Raw genomic sequence first — 17,151 nt, forward strand, 5'->3', positions numbered from 1 at the left:
GACTCCTTATTTGAGCCTACAGATGCCAAATATGTAACTAACAGCAGAACAAAGTTTGACCTTCATTTATTACCTTAAATCTTTGGGTAATTTCCTTGCTCTGCATTATAGGTATATTCATCATTTAGGGAGTATCTGCCTAAAAGTTGGCAAAGCAGAATTGATCAGCCCTAAATTTACATAACCTGTCTCATTCCTCTTCAAGATAAAGGACATCAAGATAAGAGATTTATAGGAATGTTAACTACCAAAACCCATCCAGAAGTTTTCAGTCATGGCCCTAAACTTATACTCACCTGGAACTCCACCAGACCCTTCACAAAGCTGAGTCTACCCCAAACAGAAACAATCATGTTATGAAATTGCCTGCTCAGTTGATAAGGGCTTCTCCAGAACCATCTTACGAAACCAAAACCGAAATAATGACCAACCAGACCCTGCCTCAGGTCAACTAACCCATAAAGCTAGTCTCCTTCTTTTGAAAATGGGCCTGACTGAACAGTCTGATCCTTTCCATCAGAGCTGTGCCCCGTTCAGTTCCTCACGCTGAAGTTCCTTTCCTATTTTCTCTTTCTTTGTAACAAATCTGCCAGTTCTCACTAACATGTTCTAGAATGTTTTTCTGTGATGAGAGTTGATGAGTCTACCTGGCAGAAGTTGAGGTCCCCATCCCTTCTTTGGGGGACCTCCTCAGACCCTCGCTTATGACAGGCTCTGATCTGGAAAAACCTGAAGGAAAATTTACTATTAAGTTACCCTCTGAACAAATGAAATCCTGTGTTATTAATGCACAAAATGGAAACTATGTTTTGCCTATTTTTGTTTGCTTTTGCAAGTACTAAAGTTTATTTTACATCACTTGTGGTGGATACACAATATTGATCTGTTTTACCCGTAAGTAGCTTTATTTTTACATAGCATTTAACTTTAATAACTACTGAATATCTAGTACGAGTTATTACTGTGCTAGGCAGTGGAAACACAAGGATGGAGAGAATATAAGACTGGCTCTCAAAGAGTACCAAGAACAAATGTAAGTAATGAACAGTTTTTTTTTTTTTTGGTACCAGGGATCAAACTCAGGTCCTCACGCTTGCGCAGCAGGCAGTGAAACTACTGAACTAAATCCCCAGCCCAGCAGTGAACAGTCTTATGTGTGATGTGCAACTGACCTGTGAGTTTGCTAGGGAGAAACAGTAGGGATGAGGAGATGGAGAAATAAGGGCAAACAGAAACTTTACATATGGGATATCATTCAGGCCCATGGGACCATTAATAATAAAACTCTGGAATCCACCTGAACTTGCTATTAAAAGAGCCCCTCCCCGTATTTTTGTTATAATATTAACAAGGGCTCCTCAATGAAATCCATGCTAATTGGACAACTGGGATGAAATCTAGAAGACAGATTAAGAGAGAATACAAATTGTGAAATCTAGATTCAGACTGACAACACAGATAAAATATAAAATACAGATTGAAAGAGTCAGTATATCAATAGGAAAGACATCTGAGAAGTTACTCATGGTTAAGACATTGTAAAAATGAATCATGGAAAGGAAATAAAGCCACTGAAAGACATCCAGTGATGTCAGATCCCTGGGTCTGCAGCTGAGAGAGACTAAGTCACTGAGGTTCGATGGATGGGAATATTCCCATGATATCAGTGTAGCCCAGGACATAAAAAAAAAAAAGAGAAACAAGGACAACACTGGCTAAGGAGTTATTATAGCAGCCTTGGGTTTTACATAACAAAGACGGCATAGCAGTATCTGAGAGCCAGTCCATACACACTATGATAAGAGTTACTTCTTGTGCATGAGTGACCAGAGAAAAATCACTGGCTACAAAATAGTCACCATGTATTAGTATACACAGGGTGTATAACACGGTGACAGGAAGTAGATTAGTGATAACTGCTACTAATACTATCTCAAGCAGACATTAGTAACATTTGATTTATTTAACATTTAAATGGCACATTATGCATTGTTTTAAATACTTTAAAAATATTAACTTATTACTCTTCATAGCTACCTTATGCAGTAGATACTGCTCCCCCATGTTACAGATTACCTCAGTTACCTGAGGCCCAGAGCAAGTTCATAGTAGCTCAAGGATTGGAGCCAAAGTCCATGTGGTTCACATCTATATCACACTACCTCACAGGTTAACACTTACGAGTATGAACCTAACCCTAAGAATCTGGTAATATCTTCTGGTGTTGCTCAGACCAGATGCTCTAACTAAAAGAGGGAGCAGCAAGCATATCAGTACCAATACCTTTTGGAGAGCTTTACACACCCATTACCTTGTACACATTCACTCACTTTGGTTTTAAAAAGTGTGAAACATACACTATGTACATATGAAGACTGTAGGTGACACATCAATGGACTTTATTCAACTTTAATGTATGTGGCAGATACTGTATATTGACTTAACTGCTTTTTCAGTCACCTACACATTGCCTTCCCCTACTGTAGAGGTTGGAAACACAAATAGCCTCTCACAGAATCCTCTGCATCTGTGGTGCAAACATCCAACATACATTTTTTCAAGCAGATACATCATCACAGAATTTCAGTATAACAACAAACACTGTGACCTGGCAGCCGACAGTGGAAGTTTAGATTTCCACCCAAGGGTAAAATGGTGCAGGCTCTGGAGAGGCAGCTGCAAGAGAGTGGCCACAGTAGTTCCAGTGGCTTGGAGGATTTTCCCTGTTTGTGTCATTTGCATGTTCCTCAGCTGCCAGTGTTCCTAGTTTATGAACCCATGGCTGATTCTATGCACCCATTAGACATTCTGATGCCATTTAACATCTTTTAACAAAAATTCTTCCTGCTTAGAGAGAATTCTATTATCTACAAATAATTATTATTATTTATATACATTTCATACACACGTCTAGATGGCTAGCATACTGAACTTTATGATTCCACAAAATTATTACTTTTCATGAAGCTAATGTTCAAAAACACAGTAGTCAAATGAAAGAAAACTATTTAAAACAATTATATATGAGTATGTTGAAATCTGTGAGGTGGTGAATGAATGATTAAAATCTAGAAATGGACATCAATTCCACACACTCACCAGTAAGGAGAAGTATAATTTCTATAATACCCTGATGTTTAAAGAGGTTTGGTAACCTGCCCAATTTCACACACTGGTGAGCAGGAACCCAGGTCTGTGTCACTCGGTGACATGTTATCTGTAGTACCTGTAGTACCACAATCTTCCATAATAACAGAGTATCTCATAGTTATGACTCACAAATAAAATTAATACAATCATCAGAGATGAAACTGATTTGTAAGAGTTTGAACAGTTTTTGCCAGTCTTGACAATGCTAACAGTTCCTGGCTCTACCAGTGAAATATGAGGTTTTTACCTTATGCCTGGAAAATGATATTGCTGGTAATATAATTCTAGTGTGGAGACCCACAGGAATGTAGAGAAAAGGAAAATGAGCCCATCTTTAGAATCTTACTAGCAAGAAAACAATATTGTCATAAGGTCTAAGTGGCTTAAGAGTTTTAGAAATCAATAGTTGAAGGTGTTTGGGCTTCAACAGTATTTAATTAAAATTTTGTAGAGAAGATGTTGGAACAAGAGTTTTTGAGAAGGCAGATCACTATTTTATCCAGTACCGTCAAACGATGAGAGAATGCATGCTAGGGGTGTGTGTGTGTGTGTGTGTGTGTGTGTGTGTGTGTGTGTGTGTGTGTGTGTGTGTGTGTGTGTGTAGAGCAGAAGTTGCTGTAGCCCAGGGAAGGAAGAACAGCAAATACAAGGAACACAGAGTTGGGATAGCAACAGCTTCAACATAGACTTAGCTGACCACACAGTCTGGGCCATCTGCAGATAGGCAGCAAAAACTCCTACAATCTGGAAATGTTTATAGGTGGGAAAAGAAGTGCAAGCAATTTAGCCACCAACTATTCTCCAATCTTTCACAGTTAGAGTCCACTCCATGATGAATTAAGTCTCCTAAGTTCTGCATGTCCCTGGCTCCTCTGGGCAGCACTGAGGAAGGCAGAGGCTCTGCAGGGGAGGCAGGCACAGATACAGTGGTCTCCTCCTGTCAGGTGGCATTGTGTGCAGAAACCCCAAATTGTATGGCATAGAGGAGAAGCCAATCTGACCATTTAACCCATGAAAATGGTGTAAAATGCCCCACGGGCAACTCTGACATGAATCTGAGGCTCAGGGATGGACAAGGCCAAGCTTCCCTGGAGTAGTGGATGAAAAGTCACTGGGTAGGCCACAGGTAGCCACAGTATTTGTATGAGGCCATAAATTATCTGTTAAATCCATATTTCTTATATATCTTAAAGGCTCAAAATTCAGTTTCTGCCCAAATATGTTTTCTAAAAAGAGCAAAATCTTTAAACTCAGACATGTATTAAATATTTATCTTCCAGGGACTACTGACTACACACTTGAGGCTAAGTGTATCTATTGCAGAAGAATTAATTTGCTAGAATATTTGGTGTAGGAATTCATTTCTTTGCTTGTAAAATAGTAAACTTGTAAATTACTTCAATAACTGGTAGTTAACCATTTTATCAATCTCATAGTAATTAACCATGAACCATGAGCTCTGTGTCTTTTGGGACATGCCTAAAAGCCCCTCCTCAGATGTTATCTTTTGCTACTAGCAAATGGATGTGATTTTATCCATTCAATTTCTAAGTAAAATTCAAACATCTTGGGCTAGGGTATAGCTCAATAGCAGAGTGCTTCACTGACATGTGAGTGACCCTGGGTTCCATTGGAGTAACCTGCTCCACCTCCCCCAAAATTGTAAAATATGATCTCTTTCTTCCACACTTGTAAACAACTACACACAGTATATATGATCAGTAATGTGTGAGAGTAAAACTGTAAGTTTATGAATGAAACTGTTTAGAACAGTCACTAAATATCATGAACTGAAGACTAACAACGTGAGGATGTCCCCTCACATTAAACTGGAGCAAATAAGTCAGGAATCAAATTCTGCCTACAGTATACACAGACCTCTGTGTGGAAAAAGTAGGGACACACACCCACACGATAAAGAAAAATCATGAATTTATAGATAAATTTTGTAATGTCTTTACTATTTCTATTCTTTCCAAATTCTCTATAAATATTTTTATTACTCTAATCAGAATTTTATACTTCAAATGAATCTAAAAACACCCTAAATTGAGAGCTATGATAAGTATTCAAAAGCAAAATGTTTAATAATTTAAGCAGAAATCTAATCACTTGTATCCTGTTAGAATAAAGACTGTGAACAAAGGGATTTGATTAGCTTAGACAAATAAGTCTCATGCTACAGAGGCAAAACCAGGAGAGCTTGTGGGAAATGTAAATTCATTTAATTAATTCCAGTGCAGCAAGTCCAGAGTGAGACCAGAAACCTGCCTTTTATCCAGTTCTAAGGTGATTTTACTGCAGCTGGGGGAGCCACACTTTTATAAATACTGGTAAAAGGGAAGCCCAATGCATCAAAATTACAGACACTTCCACCACCCAGGAACAATGTTACTCTGGCTCAGGGAATCTCAGGAGTCTCATCTCTGTGGAAGGTCTTATTGTATATCATGACATTACCTTCTGTTTTGATCCATCCTCATATAGCAGATTCCTTATGATTAGCTTTCCTTATGGTTTATCTAAGTAGAAAAAATGTACTGCACAGCCAACATTGGTGGTTACAGTTGTTTGTTGTATATCCTCTCTGTAAAATGATAAAATGTCCCTTTGTTTATATATCAGTCTCTCTTAGTTCAGTTAATATGCATCTACCACGACACTTGGGTCCATTTTGAGATAGGCATTAATATCGAAAAGGTGAAGTTTCTCAGCAGGAGTTAGTGGGTCCCTTTCCTCAGTAGTGGAATTTTTCCAATAGAAGATTCCTCTAAAATCTGAAAATGGTCACTTAACTCTAGGTCTGTCCATTTAAATTAAACTCTAGATTTGACTAAAAACAACAACACGCTAAGAGGTAAAGTCAAGATCTATTGGTCTTTGCCATGGAGCCATAAGAAAAACATGCCTGAGAACAAAGCCATCATGGACAAAGGAACTAAAAGAGATACCGGAGATACAGAAAAAGGGACAGAGTTCTTTAGGATACAATTATTTGTATCCTAAATACAGCTGGTCCTACCCATGGCCTTTGTGCTACACATAAAAAAACAATTCTCTTCTTTGAGCCAACTGGAGTTGGGTTTCCTTCCTTTAATAAGGAAACAGTCTAAATGAAACAACATCTCTCTACCTGTACATACAGAATTTATCTTCTTATCAAGGAGAAAAAGTTAGGTCCAACCACTTACTCAGGGGGTACATGTAGACAATCCATACTCATAGGAAGTGTGGCCTTGCAGGACACTAACTGAATGCCAAACCCGCACTTGTAGTGTAAGGTGAACCTGGTACTTGTTACCAGGAAACAGTGGTGGCACAGGCTGAAGACTTTGTTTTGCCAAAGACCATTCACATGTTACAACATGGGAAGGAACAAAAATTTGAACTGGATATCATTGTAGTCAAGTGCTTTGATTATTACATAGGGGAGGTAGTTGTCTGGTCCAGAGGAAAAGTGATGAGCAGATTGCAGTCACAGATTTAACTGTAGATGAAATCCTTTTTTTGCCTGCCCTTTTTAAATTAAATAACCTTCACTGCTCATATACAACTAAAAGGGAAAAATAGATTTCTGAGAAACCAGTGCAAATTTTCCAGAAAAAATTAGGCACTTAACAAGGAATCTTTTAATATGTTAAATATATTTTTAATCCTTTTATATTATGGCTCCTAAAATCATATAGGGACTGGACTGAAAACTATGATAATCATATAAAGCCACTGACATTTAAAAACCAGCCAGCATCATGAAAAACTAGACAGGACAATGGTTATACTCAGAATAATTTTCTGTCTTACAAAACAAAACAAAACAAAACAAACCCTGCCTAGGAGAAGAGCTAATGTTCATCAAAGAGACTGATACTCAGGAGTGACAGCTGATGGGTATCTTCCTCTCTTTCCAGGCTAGAAAGCATGCGCACTCCCTTTTATAATAGAAAAGCTTTGGCTCTTCAAACCAGTACGAGAATCAAATCTTCAGCTGAAGAGGAAAGCAAAGGTGCTACTATAGCTTTTGCAAATGTCCAGGATAAATATTGTGTATGGTATCATTATAAGAAAAGACCCATCAAAACTAAGGGAATGGAATTAATATGAGAAAATGAAAAAATGGAAACAAAGTTTTTGTAAATAGGGAGGGATGGAGGGATTCAAGGGAGGGCTGGGCAAGGGGGAAAAATAAGAACCAAGAAAGTATGTAAAGGTGCATATCTCCAATGATGAATATCATTATATTGTACACCTAAAATGTACCAATAAAAGGATATATGAAAAAAAACTAATATTGCATTTATTTTGAAATGCAACTGAGAATACAGAAAAAGGTAGAAGTAGGAATCCTACTAATGTATTTTCTCAGGCCAGGAATCTAGTTTGCCAAAGCAGTATCAAAATAAGACATACCTCACTGTGTTTGCTTTAGCAAAAACCAATAAATGGATAATCCAATGAACAAACTTCCCAAAATAACAAACCATTAACGAACCTTCTTCAGGTTCTGTCAACCTCTTCTTCCTTCCCGTTCCCTGCATCAGTGCCTCATCTACACACAGGTGCCCTTCCACTTCTGGACTTGAGAAAATTTATTCATTGTGCTGGATTCCTGACCAGCCACTGGGGAGCCAGAAGAATGTGGAGCTAGCTTCTCTTGCCATAAAACTTCATGAGGAAGAAATGAAATAAGGCACTTGAAGGCTAAGTTCTTTCTTCCCCTCTCACATGAATTACTCTAAGATATAGTTTCTCCTTGAATCCCTTCTGGAAGGGCATCAAATGCCAAGTAAGCATGCTTATAGAGGGACCTGTTAGGTCTCACCTCAGCTTTTTGTTGAAAAGTAGCTCTGTCTCATCACTGGTGTGTTCACTGTCACACTCTGGGCTTGCACAACCCAAATAAATCAATAACATGCTAAGCTTTACCTTGGACTCTGCTGTAGACAATGCAAGAGGAAGCATTATTAAAGTTATCATACCTTTGCTCACTATCATAAATATTTTACTAAAATTAATAATTTTGCTCTTCTAATGTGCAGCAAAAATGGGTTGATACTGCTTTGCACTTTGAATTACAGATAATAAAACATTTATCATTTACACGGGGCCTTTCCAAATGCCTTCTTTATATTGTTATTACCAGTAAGTGCAAGGAATGTGCTTGTGCTTCAGCTGTACTACACTGCTTCATAACAAAACAGCCAAAGCTAAACAACTTAAGGCTGTGATCCAGGGGGAGTAGGGTGCCAGTACAATGGTACTCTTGGGGTCACTAAGGAAAATTTTGCTATTAGCTAGGCAGGGCTAGAAGGTCCAAGAAAGTCTCACTGACATATCCGGTACTTCACTCTCCCCAAGTCAAGCTGAGCTTCTTCACAGCGTGTGGACTCGGAAGAGTCAGACCTCAAGCATGGAGACTAGCTTTACAGAAGGAAATGAAATCTCTCCGTTCTTGTAGAGATTGGGCAAAGAAGCCCCAGAACATTATCATTACTAAATTTTATTATTCATGTTACAAAGATTCAAGGGAATGTGAACTAGACCTCACCTCTGGACAGGATGAACAACATGCCTGCACACAGTCAGAGGTCCTGACAGCTGCCTTTTTTGAAGACAGCTACCATGGAAGCTTCTCAATTTGTCTAGAAATTACAATCACCTGGGAACCTTCTCAAATTTACAAGAAACTATACCACACCCAAAACCAATTAATTCACAATCTCTGGGAGTGGATCACAGTATTTTTTTTTTAATTCTTCAGGTGATTCCAATATGCAGACATGGAAACTATTGTTCTACCACAAGCTGTAAATGAAGAGAGATTTAGAAAAGCTGACGGCTCTAACTTGTTTGGTTACATGTCATTTCACATCATGTTCAGTGGCTTGTCTTGAAGCATACTCACTTTAAAATTAAAGCAAACACCAATTCTTAAAGCACAACAAAGCAGCCATGAGAAGCTCACTCATGTGCCTTGTAGAGTAATTGAGTCTCCAGATTGTCCAAGGCTGAGTGGCTTCTTGTAAAGAGGACTTTCAATGCTAAAATCAAGACAGACTGGTTCAAATTTGGGCAGTTAATTACCATAGTATTGACCATGTCTTGCTGAGTTTTGCTTCTGAAATTCATTTCCATTCTCACTACCTGGGTTTCCTCAGAATGAAGGATCTTGGCCAGTGTTGCATGAAGTATGTGATCCACACTCCTGCAGCATCTGCATCATTGATGAATGAGCATGTTGCAGTGGAAATGTGGAGGTTCTTCCCTGGACACTGATAATCTCTGGGAACAAAGCCCAAGAACATGTGTTTTGAAAAGCACGACTTGGAGCATGCTTGCTATGCTTTCATCTTTATCTGTCTCCATGATCCCACACCAGGCAAAATAGTCAGATTTCTGTTTTGCAGTACAGGAATAAAAGGCATAGTAGGAAGAGTCAATCAATGCTAATTTTGGCCAGATACAGAAAAACACATGATAATCATCATTTGAGGCTGAGTTTTGTCAGTCCTTTATGTGAGGGGCTGTAGGAAAATTTTTGCATCCATGCTGGGGGATAAAGAGTGGAGTGAGGGAGCTGTCTGCAGAAGGCAAGACCAATTTCTTCTAATACACATCAAAAAAAATCGAGGCAAGTCTGGGAGTAAGTTCTTCTCTGACCTGAAAGGAAAAACCTCTCCCATAAAGGCAAGCAGAAAATCAAGCCTTATCTTTGATTCAATGGTTGGTTTTCAGTGTAAATTTACAGTTAAAAAATTATTTAGGTTTCAATAATTTAGAAATTATACTCTTTTTAACCAGCTTGGGCTGAAGTTTACTAAAGAACAATAAAGAATGATGCTGAGAAAATTAATATTCTAAAAACTGCCTTAAAAGAAAAATAGCTTACTCACCCTTTTATATTCAGTGGATTTCAATAACTCTTCGTGAGTCTTATCTATACAAGAGAGAATAAACTACAATGCAAGACACTTTTTATGTACAAAGCTTCATGAATTGAAAGCAAAACAAAGGTATTTCTTAAAAGATACACATTATAAATCAGACTTTTACTAATTCATATGAGTCTTCCTGGATACTTAGCAATTTTTTTACTGGAGTTTATTCACCAATTAACATGTAACTTTATTTCTAGTACACTGAAGCAAATGGAAATTAAAAAGCCCTTCTCAACACTCACCTTTGATAAGTCATGGCTCTTATTTCTCATGTTTCATAAATCTCACATTTAAAAATGTCTTAAAAGACCAGTTAATCAATTTTTCCCTTACAGAAAATAATGCAATCAAAGTTCCTGCGACCAAGGTGCAAGGTCTGGACAAGGAGGCTGCTGGCCAAATACCTTTGAGCTGCTATGGGCAAGGTCATCCTCTTGCTGCACTGCAGGTCTAGCTGGATGTACTGGAGCTGCCCCCTCCCCCGACAGCCTGTGGGCAACAAAAATGGCTCTTATCCTATCTTCCACAAAGATAAAAATACAGAAGTAGATCTGAAATATACATGTTGTTCTGGGCAACAAACTCATTTCCCTACATAACACTCACGTGACAAATCTGTGAGTTTTACTTTCCTTGAACAAGTTTTAAGAAAGAAATAAACCTATATTCCTTATGCAAGTGACCAAAAAGTGGGTTTTAATTTGCAATGCATTCTGTAGCAGAAGACTTTTAAGTATTTCATAAATGATACACTGAAGTTAAAACAGCTCAGAAAGTGCAATAGGTCACTGCAAGTTTAAGGAGGCAAAATGACTCCTGTCTTTTTCCTAGTCAGGGAAATATATAGCCAGTTGATTAGACAAACTGAGCAAATCAAGGTTCTTCTGCCAGGGCCTCTGCTTCCCAGTTGCACAAGCATAGGAGCTACCATGGTCCTCACATAGGCTCCTCCATCTCAGTAGCAAGGTAGAGTCTCAGAGATTGCACAAAGCCACCTGGATAGAACTGGTCATCAGTGACAGTCCACAAAGAGTAAAGGGTAAAGATCCCCACAGAGAGTAAAGGTTAGCCACCATATCTAAGGGAGAAAATCAGATATCAAGATCAAACCCCACCCCCAAAAGAATGGCAATGCAGGCAGAGCTCTGGATGGAAGGAATGTGCAAAGCATGTATCAATAAGATTCACATGATAATGTCTTGCACAAGACATGTTTGCTCTATGGAGTTAAATTTCATAAAATGGAAATACTAATCTCTACCTGTCTCATGACATCGTAAAAAATCAAACGAAATACTTCAAAGTGAGCACAACTTGTAAATTTGTGTGCAAGTACAAGAGATCAGTACATATTACTATTTCACACCATTCCCCCCAGCAGTGCATGAGGGGTATTAAGAGATTGAGGACCTGACTGGGAATAACCTCTTGAATATGTACACTATGACTGTGATTTTCTGCCTTAACTGGGCTCTGATTTCCTTGAAAGCAGAGACCAGACAGACCGTGTCTTAGTCATCACTGCATCTCCATTTACATAGTAAGACATTCAATCACTGTTTAGGAATGTTGAATAAATACATCCTGAATCTTCACTATTATTCAGACTCCCAGCTGGCTGTGAGTTATGTGCAGGGAAATACTATGTGGCATAATGTGAGAAATGGAATAGCAAATGCCTGTGTGCCCAGGAATAAGATTCCCATCTGCCAAAAAATTATCTACTACCCCACTGTCAGAGCACTGGCTATGCTAGATAAGGAAGACAAACACTGAAAATTAGAAGCATTCCTTGAAGTTGGTCAAAAGGGAGGTACTGACAATTAAATATGTTGGAAAGTACTAACAGGTGAACTTCTCTGTGTCCTTCTTACATACCAGGTACCGCACTACAAGCATCACTCACATTCTTAGCACGTTTAAATCTCACAACTATACTCTGCAGGAGGTTTTGTTATCATCCATACTTTACAGATGAATAAATTGAGTGTTGAGAGATTGGGTGAGTAACCAGGCTGTGTGTGGCAGAGCCAGACTAGAGCTATAGATCTAATGCATTGCACACCCTACATTCTTAAGCAATACCACACGCAGCTTTCTTTATCCTTAGTGAGAATGGGATGGCCTCATCTTGGTCATCTCAAAGCTAAGCAAAAAAGGACAACTTCTCCATCCTTTCCTCCTCTTCTTCCTTTCTTGCACCATTACTGCCCATATACCTTATGTCAGGCACTGTACCAGGCATTAGAAATACATCAGTAAATGGGAACCAGGAGCATACATTTGAGGAAAAGAGACAGACAAAGAGACATGAAATGCAATGAGAAAATTTGGCTGGGAACAAGGTGTAACCAAGGTGATTGGATGTGGTGAGATGGGAGAACAGTATGAGGCCCAAGTTTAGTAGGGCAGGGCTAGCCCTTCATTCCTGGCACCAGGAGAGTATTATGACCACACTGACAATCTACATGCAAGCCAGATACTTCATACCAGGCTTAGCAGAGTGACAGGACAGGATATCTCCTGTGACAAGGCCTCAGGGGTCACTTCCTAAATGAGAGTCACCTTGCCTGAGGGAGTAGAGGCTGCAGATGGTGGGGAATGTTGCAGACAGCCCTCCAAAGGACCATGGAATTAAAATGCCTCTATAAACTGGCTTTTAAACTAAGCCTCAAGCTCCATGAGAACCAATTGCTTTGCTTCCTTCCTTCTGACACCACCCCAAGACCCCAGGCTCACATCCGCCTGGGTTAGTTTCACCATTAGACTTGCTTTAGCCTCATAAAGAATCAAAACTGACACACCTTCAGCATTCAGACTACAGCAGGGTCAGAAACCTAGGGCATTTCCTCCTCTTCCCAGCATTTATACATCCTCTGTCATCTATCCAGCAAATATTTACTGACGACCTATTCTCCTTCACACTTTGCTGAGGATAAAAATGACAAATAAAATTCTCTGCCTAAAGGGTTTTATAACCTGACAAGGACAACCAGGTGCAGGAACTTGAACTATACCTTTGGATACTTACATTTTCCACAATCATGTCTCTCCCTAAAATCTTTCTCAAGCTTCAGATTCATATCCAACTCCCTATGTGTCATTCTATTTGCAATTTAAAATTAATGTGTCCAAATAACATTTTCTTCCTTGAATGTAAAATATTACCCCCACCAGCACCGCCCCGCTTTCCTCTTCCCTAAACATAGCATCAGTAACCTTGCATTCAAACAAAGGAATCCAAGAGTTATCTTGGATTCTTCTTTTTCTCTTACCAACCCTTACATCTAATCCATCAATAAATCTTGTCCATTTTACCTCCAAATTATATCCTGAATCCATTCACCTCTTTTTAAGTCCATTTTCAGTACCCTGTTCCACTAACAGGCTACTGCTGGCCCACAGAATTTGAGAATATGCCTTTCCTGAGGCTTCTCCAAGCCTTTGCAGGACAAGCTCGGGCTGGATTTCAGGGCTGTGACTCTCAGACTGGGCTGGCTGTGTCCTGAGTAACCTGTAAGAACACAGCTGCATTATGTCAGCATCTTCTCACCTCTAGTACCAAAGATGCCTCCCGATGGGCCCTCCCCTTCCATTCTCCACACAGTATCTTTTAAAATCTTAAGCCCAGTTATGCCCCTTCCCTGCTTAAAACCTTTCAATTCTTCAGCTTGGTCTGTGAGACCCTATATTATCTGTTCCCAGTTGATCTTGATTTGTTGTATTTAACTCTGGCTGCCTTTCTCTTCCTTAAAAACATTCAGCACCCCACCATCACCACCACAGAAGTGTCTGTCTACCTTCTGTTCCTTCCTACTTTCCACCTCAGATCACATTACACAGAACTAAGTTTATCTTAGTACTTGATTCATCATATATTCTCACCATAAGTTCATGCACAGCCCGTTATACTTTGTTATTTTCTGGTTATTTTGAATAACAAGCACACCTGGCCCTAGTGAAGCCTCAACTCAGACCTTGCCAATGACTTCCTTCTAACTAATATATGTCCCCTGGGTCTCCTCATTAAGTGAACTGTATCACAAATCTCATGGTCATCATTCTCTTGCTTTTTTATTCATATAATGATATTGCATATCTATGTGTCTATATCTATATCTACATTCTTAAAGGGTTGAGGTTTTTTAGATTGTTTTACTATAACAAAAATTATCATGCTAAATTATGTAATTTAGACTCAAATTTCCCTTAATATCATATTACTAAGAACTACCTACATTGTTAATTAGCGTAATCATTTTGACTGCTGTATAATTTTCCTCTTTGTGGTAAAACTGCACTATTCTATCCACTCCCTGGTGATAGGTATCGCAGTTCCAGGTTTTCATTATTAGGAATAAGAATGTTATGCATATTTGTCTTCTGCTGAAAGTATGTGAGTTTCGCAAAGTAAAACCCAGAAGCAAGTTAAATAGTTGGATTACAGGTGCACAACAGATTAGACACAAGGCTCAACTGTTGTGAAGTCATTGTGCTAATTCACAGGCCCACTAGCAATGTCTGAAGATCCTTTGGCCCCACATGCTCTTCAACAACTTCATATTGTGGAACTTTTTCATTTCAAGCCAAGCTGATGGACATAAAAGGATATTTCAATGTAGCTTCGATTTGCATTTCCATGATTGCTCAAGGTCATTTCCATCACCTGTTATATTCCTAGACTCATCTGTATTTTTTCTCAGCTTTTCAAGGTTTCAGCCTGCATGTCTTACCACAAAGAGAACTTTTCTTCCACTGTCTCTGTGAAGATACCCCTTCTCTTTTATACTACTCTGTTTTCTTTATTGCATCATATCTATCACTGCCTAAAATCGAACAGGCTGTTTATTGGGAGGTGATCTGTTTCCTGCAACTAGAACAAGAGGATGTTAGCTACTTTGTTCACAGTGGCATTTCTAACTTCTCTAACAGGGCCTGGGACAGAGTGAGTAGATGAATACGTGAGTGACAGATATGCACTGTATTCAGAGCCATGTTCTGGAGTCAGATGCTCTGAGTTTCAATCTCAGCTCCCATTTACTACAACCACAAACAAATTGTTTAAATCACCCATTCCTGAGTTGCCATATAAAAAAAGAGATAATAGTAGTTCTCACTTCATAGGGATACACAAAAGGCTTGGTATTTAAGTTAATATCTGTAATGTTCTTACAGTAATACATAGCAAGTGCTCAACAAATGTAGGTTGTTACCATTAAGGTGGGATTTTTTTCATTGCTGCTGCACGTCCCCAAACCAGCCCCAACCTAAAGAGCTCCCTCCTTCCCCCCAGGTCTGCTTCTTCCTGCTTTTGCAGTTACTTATCCCTGTAGCCAAGAAAAGGAAGTAAAAAAGCATTCAGGGGGAAAGTTCTTGGGGCAATTCATTTTCAAGAAGGTCTGATCACTCCAAATCTGAAGAAGCTGGACAGCAGCATAGTGGGTGCTCCACAATGTGAGCCACCCATGCACTGTACAACCCCAACATTGCATTCCCCACGAGTAACAACTCTGTCTCCTCTCTCCTTTTATCTTCGTCATGTTTTCAACAAGAGGAAAGGGAAGTTAGAACTGGAGATGGCAAGAAATAAAAGAGCAGATGAGGTAAGAGGAGTAGAGAAATCAAGCAAGGGAGAAAGGAGGGAAGATGGAAGAGATGGATGGGAAGATTCGAAACTTCAGGTCACACCGTGGCATTGACCTCCAGGGTAGAACATTAAAATGCTGAAAATAAGAGCAGCATAAAAGCATCCCACGCACCCAGGGGATTTTTCTTTTTAAGGACTGAGTGAAGAAAGAGGCAAGAAAGAGCAGAGAGAGATTCCACGGGGCACCAGAGGCCTGGTGTGGGGGGCTAAGTAGTGGAAGCCCAAACCTAACTTAACGTGTCGCCTGGGACATCTGTGGCCCCCGTGGATGTTATCTTTGTCGCGAGCTTACCTTGTTCTGCACCCAGGAACTCCGATCCGTTGGAAGCTTTCCTCGCCCCAAAGTGATAAATACGGCCTGGGTAAGCTGCGCCAAGGGGCAAAGCCAAGTGCAATTCCACCCAGAATTCTGGCAGATTCACTGATAGAAATTGTTTCCATTTGAGAAGGATCAGGAGTCCTCGCCAGGACCAGCTGTCTCTCGGGTGTCGGATTCCGTGACTGCCCGCAGCCTGGAGAGCGCCACCCCCCTTCTCCCCGTCCAGGGCGCGGAGAGCCGGGAGCACCCGGGTGCTGCGCCGGGACAAGCGGAGCCGCTGCCCCCTCGCGGCCAGTCCGAGCCTGCCCTCGGGGACCCGCTCCCACCTGCCTGTGCTGCTTCCGCGCCGAGCTAGAGACGGAACCCAGTCTCGGGAACTCCCGCGGGGACTGGGGACTCCCTCCTCCTCGCTCCGGGCTGGCAGGCGAGCCAGGTATGGGGGGAGAGGGGGGCAAAGCTGAGGGTATTGCTGGTATTGCCGACCTTGAGGCTCCGGAGGGCTGTGCATGCGCCAAAAATAAAACGCGCGCGCGCACACACCCGAACACGCACACACACACACGCACACAACGTTTCCACTCAGTAGTTTCCTCCCGATGCATGTAACTGTCCTTAACAGCACAAAGCAGAGGTGAAGAAACCCTGTGCTGAAAAATGCAAGTCAACAATGCCCAGCACCAAATTTGGGGATGATTTTAATTTAAAGGCTTGGATTTAAGCCTCTGAAAACTGATACAGAACAAAATACTATCGGAAGTATTAAATACCATCCGTGTGCGTGTGTGTGTGAAGGTCGAAATTTCAGGCTCTCTACCCAGAGCTTCCAGGAAATGGAGGGAGAAAGCACAGACCGCATCGGGCCAGCTCCGGATAAGCCCCGTCTCCCCTCCGGGCGCGCAGGGGTTAAGGGAGCCCGCCCAGGCTTCCCCGGCCGGGCACGCGCGAGGCGGAGGGGAGGGAGTGCGGACGCGGGGGAGACCCGGGATCTCCGCAGCTCCGCCTGCAGGGCGCTCCCTCCCAGCTCTATTTATAGCTGTGCTTCCAGCTGCGGCTGGGAACTCACCAGCCGCGTGAGCATTTGGGGCTCTGAGAGCCTTCCC

At 40.7% G+C, this 17,151-nt stretch overlaps 1 protein-coding gene across 3 annotated transcripts in view; it reads right to left on the minus strand.

Annotated features, from left to right (window-relative positions):
- The window catches only part of Kcnn2 (potassium calcium-activated channel subfamily N member 2), a 490,128-nt gene extending 473,920 nt beyond the window's left edge, over positions 1-16,208 (minus strand). For all 3 annotated transcript variants that reach the window (XM_087194710.1, XM_021238384.2, XM_021238373.2), the window contains exon 1: positions 16,025-16,208. The gene's annotated coding sequence lies outside the window, so the exon portion shown is untranslated. The remainder of the gene's footprint in view (positions 1-16,024) is intronic.
- Positions 16,209-17,151: the final 943 nt, after the last annotated feature.

This window comes from Heterocephalus glaber, unplaced genomic scaffold (genome assembly GCF_053883595.1).
Source record: "Heterocephalus glaber isolate CG9 unplaced genomic scaffold, H.glaber_assembly_v1.0 deba00001606, whole genome shotgun sequence".
Classification (NCBI taxonomy): domain Eukaryota; kingdom Metazoa; phylum Chordata; class Mammalia; order Rodentia; family Bathyergidae; genus Heterocephalus; species Heterocephalus glaber.